Source organism: Octopus bimaculoides, chromosome 5, assembly GCF_001194135.2.
Source record: "Octopus bimaculoides isolate UCB-OBI-ISO-001 chromosome 5, ASM119413v2, whole genome shotgun sequence".
NCBI classification, from domain to species: Eukaryota; Metazoa; Mollusca; class Cephalopoda; order Octopoda; family Octopodidae; genus Octopus; species Octopus bimaculoides.
The window spans coordinates 88502701-88519971 of record NC_068985.1 but is presented as its reverse complement, the minus strand read 5'-3'; the positions used below and the strand labels follow the sequence as shown (position 1 = coordinate 88519971).

The window sequence follows — 17271 nt, the reverse complement described above, 5'->3', positions numbered from 1 at the left end:
GTCTATTTATTTCTCTGCTTTGAGTCCTGAGCTTCTCAGCCATTGCTTCTCTGCTTTGAGTCCTGAGCTTCTCTGCCATTGCTTCTCTGCTTTGAGTCCTGAGCTTCTCAGCCATTGCTATTTTTTATTATTATTATTATTATTATTATTATTATCGGCATCGTCGTCATCGTCATTTATCATCATCATCATCATAATCATCATAATCATCATCATCATCATCATCATCATCATCATCATCATCATCATCATTGTCATCATCATCATCATCATCGTCATCATCAATATTGTTATTGTTATAATAAAGACTTCGAAGTTTTTGGTATCTGTAGAACTAGGTGACTGTCAGATCTATAAAGATCGATGCCTTTCGTCATTTCTCAGTCCACTATACTTTTAAGGAAATTTGTAAGAAGATTTACTTAAAATTATTCGTGCATAAAATGGGCGAATAACTCGGTGTTACTTTCAGAAGATATCATTTTGTCAACGATGAATATGATGCCTTGAAGATATCCCAGAACAACATTTCTATGCTCAACCCATTTACTATATTTACTAATTATATTATGAAACACGAGGACAATTTCACTTCAATAAGATCTAATATCAAACCAATGAAGACGCAAGGTGAACTAAGTCAATACAGGGACCATGGACACGTGATGTATCTTCAATCTATGTATTTTACTTAGTAATTTATCTTTTTTAAGTTTTTGTTCCTCATGAATTTCCTGCAGTGTACATATGTTTTAGAATTTGTTTAGCTAACAAACCCTCAATGTTTGAGATTACCGTATATAAAATATATATTGATTTTGTTTTGAGTGTTATTAGAATCCGAGGAATAACATATAACATATGAAATAAATGTGAGGAACTCACGTGAATCAGAAGCCATAGGAATTTCAATATATTTATAATGATGTTCTAAGGGTGTTAGTTCTGCCTCACAGGTGATTTATGCGCTTAAAATATAAAAAGAATATTATTCTGGAGTAGAAGAATAAAACTGTTTAAAAACGAAAGTAATAATGATATGATCTTTCAATTCTGGTAGGATGTCGGGTTATGTCATTGTTGAAAGTATAATTGACGACATGTCAGCTACACATTATTCCCTACATGGTACTTCTTCCAAATATGCCGGCAGAATGACATTCAGGAGAAGTAAAATCAGGTTCTACAATTTTAAAATATTGATGTTATATGATAATAATATTCATGTCAGGATTCTGATGTATGGATTATGATAAATTTAATTCAATATGTTTACCATAGCATTTTATATATTATTCGTATCTTATTTTAATATACCTTAAACCACACAAACACAAACACACACTCATTTATTTATTTGTTTATTTATTTAATTATTTAGAGGATATATTAACCTCGTAAAGGAATGATTGCGTCAAAGGAAACACTGGTTCAATACCTCGTATATTGGGGGAATGAAATTCTCTTAAAACAATAGTTATGTTCAAAGCATATAGCTTACATCCATTTAAAAGAAGAAAACTAAATGGTGATAAGGCAGTTAATAATCAATTATTATTAAAAATTGGTCATTTTCGCTCCTTACAGCCGTTTCAATTAATGCTCAATAATTTAATTACAAATGTGTACATTAAATTTACGTTTAAGTGACATGAGTATAATTTCATCAGAGGAGAAAAAATGTACATTAAGAAGTTATATTTGGGCTTATCAATTTATTTCAGTAGAGTCTGCTATAATGGGTTGATAAGGCCACACCCAAAGGTACATTTTTTCCCTCTCATGAAATTATAGTCATTTCAGATAAATGTAAATTTATTTTTGTACGAGTGTGTAATCAAATTATTGAATATCAACTGAAATGACTGTAAGAATCGAAGATGACCAATTTGTTAATAATAAACAACTATTAACTTCCTTATTTCCATTTTCCATAACAGAGACGTCACATTTTAGCAGATATATTTACCAAAATTACATTAAAACATCTTGAAATACTAAAGAGTAAATGGCTTTGAATAAAATCGCTATTGACTTCAACCATGGCCTCCAGACGATTTCGGAATCTCCTGCAACTTTCCTGGACGGTCCCCTTGTTTAAGTTGCTGAATGCTACCATAATCTTTGCCTTAAGTTGGTTTTACAGTCATGCTTCCACATTCTTTGCCTTCCTTGGTTTTACAATGATTTCCTTTGTCTCTTGCTCAACTACGCCTCACGAATAAGAATCAAGGGATTTGCAGTCTGGGTATTTAGGTGACCAACTGTCAGGGATGATGAGGTCACAGAAATTGTTTGACAGCCATGTCTCTGTTCTCCTGTAGAACCCTGTGACCAGACATACGGTCTTCTGGCAGTCACCTTGTTGACCCAGGACAGCACTACCACCTCCAGGCATTACATGTAGGCCACCATGTTGAGTCTGAGGCCCTTTCTGAAGATGAATGCAGAAACAATGCTGCCATCAATAGTGATCACACTAAACACCACGATGTTAATTCGATCTTTGATTTTTGGAAGGACACGGCAAGCCAACGGTTGTTCTGTATGTTTGCCATCTGATCCTGGGAGACTCTTTTTCTCGTCTTAGAAAAATCAAACCATGTTCTATTAGAGGTGAAATTTTAGTCTGTTCAAATGTTTCTTAGCGCAGTCATTCCCGTTGTCCTTCATGGCTTGGAATGAAAATTGAGCCTTTCTCATTTTGTAGAAGGAATAAAAATGAGAGTATAATTGTAACCTTGCTGTAAACTGTAAATAAAATGTTTCAACTGCATCTTGCTTTTCTTTCTGAGATCAAGGAACTAGACCTACGTGCCCTCAAATTTTATTCTGTTTAGATTTTGGAGAAAAAAGGGTTATCTACCACTGGTACATTAGAGCTTATCTTGTGAAAAAGCGTTGAATATACAAAACATGATGTTAATACGAATAAAATTGTTCACGAGGAGAATGAAATGTGTATTATACAGCGAACGATGAAACGTAGAACTAACGAACATATGTCACCTAAGAATAGAATACGAATACTGACGCAGTAAACAGCTGAGTTAACAGAGAGCAGCTAAAACATATTCCATTGTATTTCTTTTGAATGATTATGCTATAAGTTGAAATCCCCTTGACATTTTCATCATTTTGTGGTCGATAAAATCGTCCCAAACCAAGACATTTGATTGACGAAAATAAAAGCATACCGAAGGGAACGTCTTCTTATAATTACTTTGACCAGTATATTTAAACCATTTCCAGTCTGCCCGAAGCCGGGCCTGGCTCCTTGATTTTATTTAAATATTAGCCAACACACACTCTGCACAATTTGCAGTTACTTGCATCAGACGTTCTCTTTAGAACTACGTCTCCTATTTTGAATCACCTTATAGAGTAACGCAACTGTTCATGGTTGTGCTTTACGTAATACATCGTAATCTAGAATCCTTCTTTTCTGCTGACAAGTGAAGAACAATGAGGGGTGAGAGACTTCGTAATTTAATTTCTGCCGCGGAGAATCATATAGAAGAGTTTCGCAAAAGCACATGAAATTTAGTTAAATTGAAATTGCTCTTATCAAGCGGAGAATAAATTTATACTATAATTCCACTGGATATTTTATTTCCATATTAATTTCCAAATTAGTTTTCCAACTTTTGTTTATTCTCAGACGAAAAAACAACATTCAATTGCAAATGTTAGGAAACTTTAATGAAATTATGTTGATATTTTATTCAACAGCTCCAATGTAATGTATATTAATTCATTTTTTCCCCTTTTTCTCATTAACATTACCAATATTAATCAACTTCCTAAATGATAAAACAAAGATTTATTTTCTATATATTAAATTTCCATTCGTAGAGTCTAAAATTTTGTTACATATATTTTTCATTTCTTTAATTGTTCTCTTGTATCTCCCAGAAGGTCATATTTAGGCGCTGGTCAACTCAGTGGAGTGCCCATCAAATGGCTGCAAGTCCCAAATCAAAACTTTGTTTTCAAGAGAATGAATGCCATAATTACCTGGTCAGACTGAATTTTACATAAATAAAACAAAGGGGAAAATTGTATGAGCTCAACTGCAAAATATCCATACTAATTGATGTAACCACAGTCTGCGAATCATGAGGTGATGTTAGGCAGACTGAATAAGACCGGATTGATATTGATAAACAAAGGCAGTATGCTGTTCCACAGAAGTATTCACAAAATCCGCTTTGGAGTCCGTGAATAATACATGTTCCCTCATTGATTCTGTTTACCATGTGTCCTGCTTAGACACAAAGAACTTGAAAGAAGCTAAAACATAGAGAGGTAGTTAAAGAAGATTTTACTGATTAATGATGGGTTCAAATAAACATATACTGAGTATAAATTAATAAAATGCTGAGCATAGCAACAATCATGAGATATATGAATAACTTCCTGACCTCAATTGAGAAAGCAATGAAATTGCTTGAATACGGTTACGAAATTTTGCAACAAATTGAAGTTCGCGACAGATAACCAAATATCCACCAAGTGACTATAAAATTCGGAATTAGATAACTATCAGCTTTAGAATCTAAAAGGTTTCTGGAAAATTGCATCAAACATTTTCCTTCAAAACTCGTAGGTTTATCAATGTACATGTGACTATATACTAGCTCCGCTATTGTCCGCGATATTCGGAGGAGTTACAGCAAAAACAACAATATTACACACATTACAACAAAAAGAATGCACAGAAGTTCCAAATAGACACGAATGACAAATTAATTGTTAAACGTATGTATATGCATGGAACACGATTTATCTCTTGTAAATTTTCTATATTTAAAATGTATGCGCTGTAAAGTAAAAAATTCGTAGTAGTGCATTTATTGTTACCTACGTAAAATGAAATGTTTGTATGAGCGAGTAATATTGGTTTTAGTGAGATTATAACTAAGAAAGTAGATACTTGTATAAGAATCCTTACATAATGATGCGTTCTGCTGTCATGTATATGTGTGTGTGTGTGTGTTTGTGTGTGTGTGTATGCATGTATGAGTGTTTGTGTGTATGCATGTATGCATATATATGTATGTGCTCAAATATTATACAAATGTCGGATGAGAAATAATGCCGTATGATTATTATATCTCCAGGCATATAATTATGGTTTCCGCCATCAACCGAGTTGAATGCAGATTCTATATTTCGTACACTGAAGGAAAAGCATCAATATTCAACAATATGCAAATGTTGAAATATAAAAAGCGGACATAAAACAAAGATAAAATCAGATGACAAAGGCAGTTCAGCATGGAAAGAAGATAGCTAATATTTATTTCTTTATAGTCTGCGTATATAATTATTATGCATCTCATATAAACAACAGCTAGGCTTTAATGATTTTATGAAGCCTAAAATGTGGTGACAAGTCTCTACTTTATTGTCTGCAGAATATTGTTAACCTAACAGCAATATTTGGAAATCATTAGAACACACCTTTCATTTAGTATAAGGCAATAACTATAATGCAAGTTTGAAACTTAAAATTACTTTTGCGGCACACATGATCACAAACGGCGGCATATACATATGTGTAATATCACTATCACCCTCCCTCGGTATTTACATACACATACAGATACTTTGATTTATGCATACACACATTCATATATACATGTATGTATATATATATATATATATATATATATATATATATGCGTACATATATTTACGTGCATGTAGATATGCGTGCATGCATGCTTATACACATATATGCATATATAAGCAATAATTGTGACAGTTGAGCATATGAAGACAGGTACATCCTCAAAATGTATTTCCCTTTATTTCACAATTCAATAGAGCATATTTTTATGTTTATGACGATCTACACGTGTTTCCATCGCTGGAATTCTGGGCTGTTGCACATAGATCCGGGCAGAAGTTTTTGTGCAACTTCATCCACGGTTTTTCAACCAGCTATGCGCTTCAGGATGTACTGCCATTATTATTGTCAATATACAATACAGATAATATTACCGTCCAGGGAAGTGAACACGGAAGTAACCATCGGAGGATTTCAGAGCTTTCGCGACAACCCGCAATAGTCATAAACCCCTATACTACTGGGTCCGGATAAGCGTGAACTGGAATATAACTGAGAGCTCCTACAGTATTCGTCCAGATAACAAACCCGTCTAAACTCTCTCTCTCTCTCTCTCTCTCACACACACACACACACACACACACACCCACACACACACACACACACACACACACATATACATATATATATATACTAATACTCTTTTTTTGTTTTTGTTTCATTAAGTTTGAAATAAAACTCTGATTGTAATTCGAAAGCATGAATATATTGTTTGGCCACAAAGTTGTCTCCGAGCTACAAGTAATGCATCATACGTTTACAGGAAGAAAACGAGGTTGTTATCGTAAAGCAATTCTATATTTTGTTAAAGTATTAATTACTTCTTCGTTTGTGTATTTGAATATTCGCTTCATATATAAGACTATGCACACATTACAATCAGGTGCAACATATACCATAGACATTTATTATGAAATCTCTCTTTTGGAAATACAACAGCTAAAGTGAAAGAAACATCGTAGAAGTCTCAGGTTTCCATATTGAGTTTCACCTTATTTAAAAGAACCACCTCTCTCTGATTAGTAGATTCTTTTCTATAGTATACGCGTTCTGATATGATCTTATCGTTTGAAATGTTTTTTGTTTTCATATTAACTTCTTCGTCAACGAACCGGGAGAATTCTCAGCACGAACTTCCGTTCAATGCCGTTGTCCCAAAACTGCATGAAAGGCGTCGGTGAACATGAAAGTATAATTGAAAGCTTTCCTTTTGATATGTGATCAAATAAAATTATCCTTATCGTTTCAATGTCACGCTAATTAGTTGATTAGAAAAAGAACTGAAATATGTTGCAATTGAGACATGCTGATAATTGTAAACCCAACGTTACAGTTTGATGCCATTTATTTATAAGAAAATCCAGATCTTACCGTTGACAAAATCATACAGGCAATACTATCCGTTGTAGTATTTGTAGGATTCTAAGTTACAATTTCAATTCAAGAAACTCACGCAATATTTTAATCAGATATACCGTACAATTAACTTGCACCAAATGATGTGCAGTGGGATTGAATACATAACCATGCGGTAGCGAAGTAAACTTCTTAACTGCAGAATATAGAAAAAAAAACAAGTAATTCGTCTCTTCTTTGCTATTATTTTCAGGGAATTTATGCTCTTTCTTTTCAACATGATAAAAACTGATGTTTACATATTTATTTAGAAGTGCAAGCTTACATATTTCTTTGTTATAGTTTATTTTACATATTGATTAACCTCGGTCATTTTCTAATACAGAGATTTCTAAAACAAATAAACGTTAATCGTAAATTTAATTTGGAAGTTTGCACCATTTTGATTAAAATGTTTATACATTTATTTATTTATTTATTATTATTATTATTATTTTTTACATTTTCGTATATCTTCGTTATTTGGGTCTTGCTGCCAAATAATTAAAAACAATTAAGATATTGAATATAAAATAGTTATTTGTATTGTATCTCTGTTTATTTTTCATTATTCTGCAATTGTTTGTTTTCATAATTTGATGGAAATTAATGTCCACATACTTCGGAACATAAACTGAATGCTAAAGAAAAAAGAATAACAGAAAAACATATTATTTTTCAAATACATTTATCAGTAAACGGATTCATTATCTCTTTGCCCATCTAAATTGGCTATGTGCGTTTCTGAAAATGTGTGTGCTCTATTGTGTACGTGTTTCAGCGTACACAATTTAGTGTATTTTATTCAATATTAACTGTCGGGAATAGCAACATATATGTTAGAATAATATATTTCGCAACACATAAGTACACATTTATACTGTTGTACTTTTCAGATGTCGGTACTTGTAAAGCTAACAGATATAATATTGATGTTTACGAATTTATGTTTCGGTACCTCAAGAAAAGTGTGTTCGCATCAAAAGGATGTGCAGATCAATGGAATTTGTAACCAGTAAAAAGATTTTCAGATTATCATTTTTCAATTCCTAAAATGGATGTAAATAATCGAATGTGTGATAGACTAGTCAAAGCTACTAAATGATTTCATATTTTGGTAGAATAGCAGCAGTTTCGTGGAAGGGGATAAGTTGGTTCCAGCCACCCTAGTGTTCAACTGGTAATTAATTTATCGATCTTGAAGAGAAAAATAAAGCAAATTCAAAAACAACATATTTTTAGGGCATCAATCTAATCGACTGTCCCCCTCCCCAACATTCCAGGGCATAAAAGAATATTTTGTCATCGAGGAGGCGAGCAGGCAGAAACGTTAGCACGCTGGGCGACATGGCTAGCGGTATTTCGTCTGTTTTTACGTTCTGAGTTCACTTTCCACCGAGGTCGACTTTGATTTCATCATTTCATGTACGATAAATTAGGTACCATTTGCGTTGGGGGGGGGGGGTCGATCTAATCAACTGCCTCCCTCAAAAAAACTTTTTCCATCCTTGCGCATAGAGTATAACGGAATATAATTTCGCTACCTTCAATCATTTATCTACTTCACATAATCTTGCATTACTATTTTTCAGTACCAGGTGACAACGTCAATTTCTTAGGGAAGTTACGGCATCTTTTTTCTATTGCCTTTTGCACGATTATTTACACTTTCGTTGGCTATCGTCCAGTTTCCAATCCAAGTTTATTGCCAAAATACTACTCGCGTCTCTCGTCCTGGTACGATGTTTCTTTTAGTATAGTTTTAGTAGAAACATTGTAACGAATGTATAAGTGCTCTCATGTCGTTCTTTTGCTACCACATATCCTACACTATGTTATAATGCAGAATTGTGTACGCTTTCGCAACTACACTTTGCATGCGATTAATAGAAAATTAATATAACATGAGGATCGAAGACATGAGGATTTGATAGTATATTACGTGTATACGTTGGCACTGGTGGAATTAATATGAAACATATATAAGTCAGTCTTCCGCCAAATCCTTTATGCTTTATCGGTGGAGTATTCTTCTGTTGACTTATAACTGGTGACCATGATACATTAACTAAAACGGCATAAAATGGTCTAAGAATTTATGGTGACTAAGCCCTAATTCAAACTCTCCAAACTTCTGCACTCCCGTGCACGATTTTTATCCTCGGATGTAGTTCCGTGCGTGGAATGTACCGATAAAATGACGGAATGACCAGTATTTGCCGAACCTCCTTCATATGTATCTATATGTATCTCGATATGTATATATTTGTGATGAAACTGGAATAGGGTTTATTCTCACGATCTATTGTGTAAACGTATTATGCAACGTTTTGTCAATCAAGCAGCAACTAAATATATATTCTACATACTAGAACACACCTAACAGAAAACATGACTCTGTGGTGCTCACATCTTTTAATCATGTGGGTTTTTAACGGAGCGAAACAGCATCAATCTGAATATTCGCCTATTAAACTTAAACTTTCTAATTTACCTTTAACAACTTTCGTTGATCTGTTTGATAGGAAAAACAATATTTAATATAATACAGTTTTAAAAGTAATTAATAAAAGAAAAAAATCTATTTTCTCTAATATTTATTTATTGTTTACTAAGATAGATGCTTGGGTGATCTGTCGCTTGTTCTGAATAAGTATGATAACCAGATGTGTCATAACCTTTACGTATGCACCCAAGCAGAAACACGTATTCACATTTATTTCATATTACGTATAACAAATCACTATTCACTCAATTGTAATAGAGGTTGTATTGTTATTTTTGGTTCATAATGTTTCAAAGTGTTTGGTTTTTGTTTTCAAATGATTTTTGCTTTTCATTCGATTTGGTAAATATTTAAATCTAAATTGAATCTGAATGATTTTTGGAGATGTTTTTGGTTTAGAATTTCAATATAAAGAATTAAATCTGTCAGCCATAACTTTTATATTTATACATTAATATTTTATGAGACTCGATCCTACAATAAGACACACAACACCCACATAGATATAGAGAAATGGATACATTCATAAATACATACATACATACATACATTCATACACACGTGTGTGTGTATGTGTATATGTGAGAGTGATTGTGTGCGCGAACGCGCATGTGTGTTATGTGTACATGCACATGGACACACACACACACTCAAACGCACGCTGCTGATTCGTATACACACGATCTACGCACAGATTCACCAACATTTGCATATGAATATCTCCCAGAATATTTATGGTATGAATCATACGTATGAGCCACCAAGGGACATCATATAATATCTCTCAATCACCCAGGCTGATATGCAGCAACGTATCTCCCTACTAATTCATTAACACAACGAAAAGAAGGGGTATGTTAAATTCTGAATATCTAATTAAGGAAATATATTTGTTCAGCGCTTGACTTGGTTATGAAGGGCATCGGTTACATCAAAGAAAACGATACTATCAGACATCTTGAATCACAGGTCGGTGACAAATACGTATATTTCTCCATTGCTTTTATTCTATTTTTGATATTGTATTTTAGTTTGAAATCAGAGTTGTTTATTGATTAAAATGAGCCTGTTTACAGAATCGTCAATTTCCTGTGATTAAGCTGGAATAAAATCTAAAAATAAATTATAATAATTGTTTGAAAAATTGTAGGCCAAGGAAATAACTCCACCGAGGGCGATTCACTCTTTCACACACTTGTATATACAAGGGTGTATTCAATTAATTATACCTGTTTCCTGCAATGTTTGATCAATGCAAATATGATCGCAATGCGTCATTAATCGTAAATTCTAAAAGCAGCAGCTACTAAATGAGATCGTTATGGTCATAATACATTGAGCACTAAGTGATGATGAAAAATTTACATTTCATTCTCGCGTTGATTGTTAGAATGTGGATTCAGTCTTTTGGATTGGAAAGCATGTAATATTACGGAACCAATAGATGTGCAATGTTTGTTTTGGCCCTTTCCATTCAGAAACCAAACTCCAATATGGCCTACTAAATTGGTAGGCTCAATTCCCCAATCAGTTTATATCTATCATCTTGCACATCAAACGCGTCTTAGGAAGTTGACGCAGACAAGCATTCAATTCACGTCTGCGATATAGGAATATATTGGTCCCCCACGGCCTCAGTTCTACCATCAACGCATTACTGACACAGTGAATAGCCACGGAAGCTAAATTAATTTCTGTCGATATAATAAAAGTAAAGCATTAGTTGTGAAAGGAAAATATATCTGTGTTGGAACAATGAAATGCGTTTTATTTTATTGGGAGTGGGTAATATTGCATCTTACTTTAAAAGATATTGTTAATAAAGACATCTAATAGAATTGAAGTACAATAATTAATCACTAGAGGTGGACTTAAAAGTCATTTGAAATAAGAAAATATGTGGAGTATTTGTAACAGGATTCGATGCATGTCGTTAGTGTATCATAATAATAACATTTTAAGGGGAAGAAGATATATCAATATACTGGTCATGAAGTTGAATATCATAGTCCAATAGAACGACGATCAGATAAATATTTTTTTTATTACATATAGAGTGCAGAAACAATAGACGTATGTCCGTTCGCTGTACTTGATATGTAATTAATGCTCGAGTCAAAAGGGAAATTACTTTTGGACAAGTTGTTCTGATCATTTGTTTTTTTACTCAGGAGGAAGGTCAGTATTAATGACACATTTTGGAGTTTACTATTTCGATTAGAGGAGGTACGCATCTCCTTTACAGGAATTTTCTACACCAAAATATATATTGATCACGTCTGAAAACATTGCACATATTATGTTATTGCCGTTTGCATTCTTATGATAACCTGTTATTACATGAATTGCTTCTTTCTATGTCTTAATGAATATAAAGATAATGAAAACGATATGGTCATATAGACATTTACATTTTGAGAGCCATGTCTTCAATGCACTATAACTGACATCACACGCAGTAAGGGCTAGGCATTGGTAATGAGCGTTAAACTAACCTTGTTATTACTTCTAATCAGTTGAAATAAAGCAAGAAACATGCCAAAAGCAAGGGATTTTCTAAGATGCATTTATACCGGTTTTCTCTACTTGTAACCGTAGGAATCAATCTGAGTGCCACGTGCTTTTCTGTCAATCCGGTAAACTATAGCATGGACAATAATTTGTCATTACACAGATTTCAATCCTGAACACATTAAATATTCAGCACATTCATTTCTTGTATTGCCCTTGCTTTTGGAAAAGTACTTTGCACTTAAAATGTTCGTAATGAAATAGAAATATACTTTTATTCTCTTTTTCAATCTGTAAAAGGAATTCGTATTCAGAGACTCAGTGCAATCACGTTCACGTTGTGGAATCTCAATCATAGTAATGAATTGAAATGTACGCACATCAAATTTTCATTTTAACATAACCAGGATACGTGAACTCACCTTAGTATAATTTATTTCTGTCTCTTGTGAACTCAATATATTTTGTATTCAGCAAATTTTTCATATAACCGAATATAAATCAATTTACCGGCTAAAAAGATGGATCAAATGGATTTGCACCGCGCGTCTTTGAATAGCCAGCACTACACTAGTAACATAAATCTAACATACAATAAGAGGGGAAATGTACATATTATCTCTTTTCATTTTATTGATTAGCATAGATGCACAAAATATAATAGACATGTTTAATCAACAGAATCGAATTGTGTTCACGACATAATACGAAGATGGTTGACCTCAGAAATATTGTAATGGCAAAGATTTGGTGCAACATCGAAATATTTCGATATCAACATCATTCAAAGTATTATACTTTGGAGAACAATAACCGTTTGTTACAGATTAGTATATATAGTTTAATTAGGGATGTTACTTTCTAATACGCCTGCATCCTGCATTCTATTATAATAAAATACAATGAACATGGGCTTTGAAAATAGAAGTATCCACTGCTCATTTCAGGCGTAGTAAGGCAAGCAGAATGTAACATTCACTCGTGAGTTCCCTTTGTACCAAGAACAGGGAGCACAAAACAATGTAGGACATAACGGCAGAAAATGCATCCATGCTACATTACTCTTCAAAGAGTCGAATGATTATTTCGCAACACGCAACTGACATTAAGATACGATAGACATGCACCCTGGAAGAAAATTTTGTATGAAGAAAAGCGTGTGACCACTATAATTCATACTTTATGAAATGGAATTCTAATGGATAAATTCTGAGGAAAAGTCACCTAATAAAGAATAACTTCTGTGAAAAAATGAACACCGTTCCCAGTTTGTGGTAAAACTGTGATACTTTTGAAATATAATTAAATATGAATTTAGGAAATGTATTGCTCTAATCAAATTTTTGAGCATTTTAAACGAAGATACTAACACATTTCATTGGAATATTAAATCAGAACTAGTTTATGATTTCAAGACAATCATTTGATATTACCTTATATATACAGGCAAATAGAAGATGCAGACATGATAGACAGATGCACGCTCGCATGCAGACACTCTCACACATATATTATTTATTCTGCCAGCTCACCACCTTGATGACAAAATATTCTTTTCTACTCAAGGCACAAGGCCTGAAATTTTGGAGAGGGGCTAGTCGATTAGGTCAACACTAGTGCACAACTGGTACTTCATCTATTGAACTCGGGAGGATGAAAGGCAAGGTCGGCCTCGGAGGAATTTGAAATCAGAATGTAAAAACAGACGAAATACCGCTATGCATTACGCCCGGCATGCTAACATTTCTTACGTCTTTACTGCTCACATGAGGGCTACACACAGAGGGGACAAACAAGAACAGACAAAGGGATTAAGTCAATTATATTGACCCTAGTGCGTAACTGGTATTTTTTTTAATCGACCCCCGAATGGATGAAAGGCATAGTCGACCTCGGCAAAATTTGAACTCAGCACGTAGCGGCAGACGAAATACCGCGAAGCATTTCCCCCAGAGTGCTAACGTTTCTACCAGCTCGCCGCCTTTTCTCACTCATTTATTTGCATATACATTTATATATATTCTTCATTGTTCGTTAGTAAACCAATGTGACATATCTGATGTTCAGTGGCTTCAAACAAATACATAAAACCACGATGATACCAAGACCTGCAATAAGCCATTGCATTGAATTCAGCGCACAATAAAATGGCATCCGATTCTTCCCATTATTTCTTGTATTCTTTTCCATATACTACAGTTTATCGAAATCCTAAAATGATGCGACACACACTCAATGATCGTAAGTGAATAATGAAGAAACAAAATATAATAGGCTCTTGATATCGGGCACTGATTCCTATTTCGATTACCATTTCCGCTAGATTCTCCTTAACATATATATGCTTTTTTTTTTTTTGGCGGTCTTCTATATTTTTACCACCTACGAGAGATTTCCTAGCAGACCTGCAGGAAGAAATCAGTATCAAAATATTTTCCAATTCCAAAAACAATTGAAGCTCAGATATTATTAACACTTCTACATATTTAAACATCAATAGCTATGGAGATATTGATCTTAGAATACAGTGTTAAGAGGCATTGTTTCTTCAAATTCATGTTCTTTGTTTTCTTACTTTTCTTCTTGTTCTCATTCTTTTTCCTCCTCCTCCTCCTCCTCTTCTTCTTCTTCTTCTTCTTCTTTTTCTTCTTCTTCTTCTTCTTCTTCTTCTTCTTCTTCTTCTTCTTCTTCTTCTTCTTCTTCTTCTTCTTCTTCTTCTTCTTCTTATTTTCTTCATCTTCTTCTTCTTCTCTTATTCTTCTTCTCTTCTTCTTCTTCCTCAGCTATTTCTTCTACTTTCTATTACTATTTATTAGTGCCAGTTGTGAAAGCATTATTATTTTTATTGTTGTTGTTATCATCATCATCCTCATCATCCTCATCATAAAGTATACAGAATAAATATAAAAAAATAGAGATTAGTGCCTTGAGTGATTCTCATCTATATAATAACCTGTTCGTTTGCCCGTTATAATTAGTTAGAAAGGGGGAGGTAGTGTGAGTGAGAGGTGGATTGAGAATGAGAGAGGGGGAGTAGTGCAGATAGAAGAGAGGAAGAAGTAGAGACAGGTGATTAATATTAGCACAGTTAAGCCAAACGGTCATGTGGTCAGCTCAAGGCAGAGGCAACGAATGAGAGAAAAAAATCGACGAGAGAAAAAGAGGGAGAGAGAAGTGTTAACGATGTGTAGTGGGATGGGGGAAGGAATATTTATTACGTGGGAAAGGTAGATAGAGTGATGGAGAAAGAAGGTAGTTATGTTAAGCGTGAGAGAGAGAGAAAGAAGAAGACAGTGCGTCAATATTAAAAAGTACTTTTTTTAAATTCAACTTTTATGCATATCTTTAAATGAAATTCAATTGCTGTTTCTAATGGGTTGCGAGATCAGATTAAGGTTTGGTTTTCTCGAGTCATGTCGATTCATAAAGGCCCGTTTCGCGGATTCTATGGCCTATAAGTTCCTCATCTGGACGGGACTCCTGTCTGTCCTAGGATTACTCTCTGGAGTAACGTGAACGGAAGTGTTTTATCTCAAAACAGAACGCATCACCAGTTTCCGGAATCAAAACCACAGTCTTACGTTCATAGTCTAACACCCTTACTACTAAGCTATGCACCTCCACTTGGTCATCATTGCCTCATCATTGTGTGTGCGGTTGTCCCATGACACCTGACAATTGCTACTTCCGGGTCTTTAGCAATGAAAGCATCTGCATCAATTGAAATGTTTGCAACGTTTTATTTATAATTTATAGAAGGAATATAACATTTGATTTCGATAGAATATTTGAAGAGTAAATTAGTGAAAATCTGATAACTTTCTTGTGGTTGGAATATAATTGAGAAAGAAAGATTCTATGAAAGTTATACTTAATTATTGTTGCTGAAAAATATCTCAGAAAATTCTATAAAATTTTGCAAAAGCTTTCAACACCAGCATATATCTCATTGAATCCCTTTACTTGCAGATCACAATAGTATACAGAAAAATACACAGACATATATTATGAAGTATGATGAATAAATAAAAAATTGAACGCGCTTTTAAGGAGATGGGTTTTTCTCATCCTCATCTAGCTCCACAGATTCAGTTTCTAGATAAACAATTAACGAAAAAAAAAAGAACAGAAAAGTTCATCTAAGAATACAATTAAGGATAAAATATATATTTAATAATGCTGGTATAAAGAACATATTCAACAGTTACAACACAAAATGGAAACTGGACATCGACAAACTTACTAGCGTGTTCATGTGTTAGAATCGTGCGTGCACACAAATATAGGTGGGAACATGCGATTGCGCGTTCCTACACCCCCACTCCCACAGATACATGTGATCATGTACATACAAGATAGATAGATAGATAGATAGATAGATAGATAGATAGATAGGTCTAGTGTGCGAGAGGCATACACACGCTATTGTTTAAGTGCATTGTTTCACATACTACACATTGAAGTTTATGATAGTTTGACAGGTTTCTCATTATTCAAAAAAAAAAAAAGGTCCATATATCACTCCCATATATATTTCGCCATTTTTTGTCAAAATGCTTTAATTTTTATCACGGATAATTGGCTGTTTTATCTAGCAAGTCGAATAAGCTCGAATAAGTAATTTTCATGAAGGAAATCTTTGTTGAAGAATCAAGTCATATTTTGTTTAACTGTAGATGAAATGCGCAATCATTAAATTGTTTATATTCCTATCTGTAGTGCATAAAAGAAGACATGTGTAAATGCCTAATGTAGGCATTTAAAATATGAGGCCATTGCGTGCTTTGCTCCGATGCTTCGGTGTTGAAGATGCTATACAGCTAGCTTTATAGGATTTACTATAGACAAGTGCCATGTAATGTGATTCATATAAAAGAGACTGACAGAGTATGTAAAGCCGTACGATGAATTGAATCTATAATTCAAAGCTCTGCACTTGTCATACTGTATCTTGCTGATGCTGCAGGGGAATTATGCAACAAGTGAACATCACTGTGAAGTGTTCTGCCACGTACATTAATTCAAAAGGAGTCATGGTTCCGTTGATCAAAGAAGCAAAATATGACGGATGAAAATTCAGACGTATATCCGTAGCGATTTATCTAGCTATTTAACAATCCCTCTGTTTATCTATCAATGAATCAATCTATCTATCTATCTACACACACACACATATTTATATCTATATTTACATACATGTGTGTATATATATATATATATATAT

The 17271-nt window shown here is 33.8% G+C and overlaps 1 long non-coding RNA gene across 1 annotated transcript in view; it reads right to left on the bottom strand.

The window, feature by feature from the left end:
- The window catches only part of LOC128247812 (uncharacterized), a 104718-nt gene that overhangs the window by 5211 nt on the left and 82236 nt on the right, over nucleotides 1-17271 (bottom strand). Inside the window, exon 5 of the long non-coding RNA XR_008264129.1 lies at nucleotides 886-968. This is a non-coding gene — a long non-coding RNA (uncharacterized LOC128247812). The remainder of the gene's footprint in view (nucleotides 1-885; nucleotides 969-17271) is intronic.